Below are 3,196 nucleotides of genomic sequence, written 5' to 3'. Positions count from 1 at the left end.
GTGGGATAAGCTAATTATACTTTTTGTTGTGGATAAACAAATGCTTGTTGATAGCCTTTTTCTATCAAGAAACCAAGGAGCTAATTATTAATAACAATCATTGCACACTGAGTCTTAGCGTTTCTGACGGAAACAGTTTGGATTGTATAATAACGCCAAGCCCAGTTGTAGTAACGTTTGAGTGCAGTAATGAAATCTGAATCTAAAATAAAAACAAGATTATTTTTGTCATGCTGACTCCACTGCTTGAAAAATTTGTTTACTACCCCCCCCAAATTTTAAGGATTAATGCAGTAAATAGGAAAATTAATTTTCGCTCCCTCAGACATATTTTTATTGAAAATTTTAACCACAAAGTAAATTATTTGATAATAGTCTCTGATTTCTTTAAGCTGACTTAATGAACTCCTAATATCAGCAAATTTAAGGCCCGAGGGCACTAAACTATCTGTAGAGTCAGACTGCATCCAACAGAATTACTCACCTAATATCAGTGAAATTATTCTTGCACATCATGGCAAACCTAAATACAGAGGTAAGTCTTTTAATTGAGAATGTTACCTAGGATGAGCAGGAGATGTTTATTAGGAAATTAACTATGTGAATTGAAGAGACTAGACTTCAAAATCTAATTTTTATAAATATGCTCTATGTTCTCATTGGATAAAACTGGTTATTAACCAATTTTCCTGAACAGCTGTACAGAATTTCTGCATGGCAGCCAGCTAAATGGTACAAAATAACGTGTTTAAGCTGAAATAGCTTATAATTTTATTTAAATAAAATTGCTGCTATAAAAAGTGCTTCCCAAAGCTAAGGGAAATATACAAATATTTTAATTAAGGCAAATTCTCGTTAAAAAAAAAAAATCATCCTTTTAGGAGTGATTGCTTTGTAAACAAAGGATGGGTCAGAGGAGAGCGCCTTAAACTCCAGTCTGACTTTCAGGCCCATGTCACCCTATAAACCCGCCCTGAACAATTCTATTTTCTATTTGAAAAGAGAAACCAGCTGTGGGCTGGGTTTACTAGGTGACGTGTGATTGACTGACTCACCTGCCAGAGCGCAGCGCGCGTTCTCACCTTTTGTTTATTGGGCCTTGTTTCTAAACACGTGGATGCGCAGACGGAGTGAAGCCCCGACCCTCAGCCTCCTCCGCGCCGCAGCGCCCTCCGCCCCACCCCGCCCCCACCCCATATATGGGATTGTTTAAATTTCAGATTTGGGCCCAGTGGCAATTCTTTGGCAACATAAATAGTCCGTGTTAACGAAATCATTCCCTTTTGGTAGCTGGTTACTAGCAGTTAGCAACCATTTATTTACTTTAAAAATTAATAATAAACTTTATAAAACTACCCATCCATTCGCCCCTCCTCCCCAGTACATGCCTGGGTGAGTAGGTTATTTTCAGCCTTTATTCTTGACGATGCTCTTGCCGGTTGGGGGAGGGAAAGAAAGGGGAGGAGACAGAGAGAGAGAGAGAGAGAGAGAGAGAGAGAGAGAGATGGCGGGGGTTGGGGGGGCGGAGAGGCACCGGGAGGAGGAGTAGGGTACGAGTGAAGAAGAATCAGGAAATATGGAGACTATGAAGATTCAAGATCATTAGTGTCCAATGAATTAGAAAAAAATAAACTGTTTTCTTTCCCTGTGTTCCCTGCTCTGTGTGGCGGTTTTGTGAGGGCCTTGCTCTCCTCAGATCCTTTCTCCCCTTGCCTGGACACCCCCACTCCCCCTTAATGCGATTTTAGCTTTTCCTCTTGTAAATTTCAGAGCCAGCTTAGAGGTTATTGAGGACACTTATCTGAAAGAAACAAATAATAGAGGTGCTGAGGGTGTTTTTGATATTTCCTAAAAGGCAAAACCAAAACGCCCTCTTCTAAACAAGGGCACACAATTGTACCTGCTTTTTATTTTTATGGGGGTGGGGGTGGGCTGCTGGTTGAATGAGACTTTTTAGCATGATGTAAATATTTTTTTAAAAATTAAAAATATTTTACCCTATCATATTTAACCAGCTGTAATTATAACACACTCGAAATGAATAATATGCCTTGACAGTATTTTTATTGTTATTGTTCATTCCATGATGTTCGACTGCTTTAGAAGCACAGGAAAGAGAAGTAAACGCGCTACAAATGGGGAATTACCCTCGTTTAGCATTAAAATTCATTTAGATAAAATTGCCACAAACATTTAAATGGGAAGATTAGTTCCCCCTCACGCCTTATTGCACTCGCTCAATGGTTCCGTTAAGAACATTTTACACGTTGGAAATTCCGTCTTCTCAGACGGCTTGCTGTTTCCTAGTTACCCACATTCAAAGCAAAGGCAGCAGCAAAGGCAGCCGCAGCAGCAGCAGCAGGAAAAAAAAAAAAAAAGTTTTGGCAACTGGTCTGCAATTCATGCACTGCTGGCCCCAGCCTCCCCTCCGCCCACAGCAGTCCGCCCCCCACCCATCACCTTTCCCCACCCCATCTCTTCTCTCCCCATTAAGTAATTTGCTGAGTCCTGCCCTTCAGAAAACAAGTCGCGCAGTTGTATAGTATTTGAATATAATGTTAAAATACAAAGAAGCCCGTTTGTCTCTCTCCCGGCCTCCCCTCTCTCGCTTCTGCTCTGAGTTGGAGGTTTGGTTCGAAAGTGCTGAGTTTCTTACATCCCCTACTCCGAGGCCACCAGGCACGGTTTTTGTTTGTTTGGGTTTTTTTGTTTTTTTTTGTTTTTTTTTGTTTTTGGCTTTCTCTTCTGCCAGGACATTTCCAGGAAATTCACCACTGTCTTTTGCTTGTATTAGAAACGTGTGAAAGAATTAGTTTGAAAAGTCCCTGCAAAGTCTAGTTTCTCCCTCTCCTTTTCTCTCTTCTTCTCTCTCCGCCCCCCCTTTCCGCCCTTCCTCCTTCCTTCCTCCCTTTCCCTCTCCCTCCCTCCGCAGAGCCGCAGGAAAAGAAGAATGTCGGCTTCGACTGCCATCTTTTGGGGATTTGGAAAAACGACTCGGTAGGAAACGGCGGGAGGCGGAGGCGCGGGGGGTGGGGGGAACCCCCTTATTATCCTGTGTCGGAACTGGCTCCCTTAATCTGATGCTTAAATATTTGATGTGGAAAAATTACCCATAAAATTAGTTACTAACAATTTCAAATTGAAATCACTTATCGAATTATAAACGCATTAAAGCTGTATGGATGGTATTAGGAGT

General features: G+C 41.5%; 1 protein-coding gene across 2 annotated transcripts in view; it reads left to right on the top strand.

Moving 5' to 3' along the window:
- The window catches only part of MEIS1 (Meis homeobox 1), a 132,993-nt gene extending 132,756 nt beyond the window's left edge, over positions 1 to 237 (top strand). For both annotated transcript variants that reach the window (XM_045979503.1, XM_045979502.1), the window contains exon 12: positions 1 to 237. This exon is cut by the window's left edge and continues 1,309 nt beyond it. The gene's annotated coding sequence lies outside the window, so the exon portion shown is untranslated.
- The last annotated feature ends 2,959 nt before the right edge of the window (positions 238 to 3,196 follow it).

The sequence above is a fragment of the Meles meles genome, chromosome 15, assembly GCF_922984935.1.
Source record: "Meles meles chromosome 15, mMelMel3.1 paternal haplotype, whole genome shotgun sequence".
NCBI classification, from domain to species: Eukaryota; Metazoa; Chordata; class Mammalia; order Carnivora; family Mustelidae; genus Meles; species Meles meles.
The sequence above is the reverse complement of the archived record's forward strand: the minus strand, read 5'-3'. Positions and strand labels throughout refer to the sequence as shown.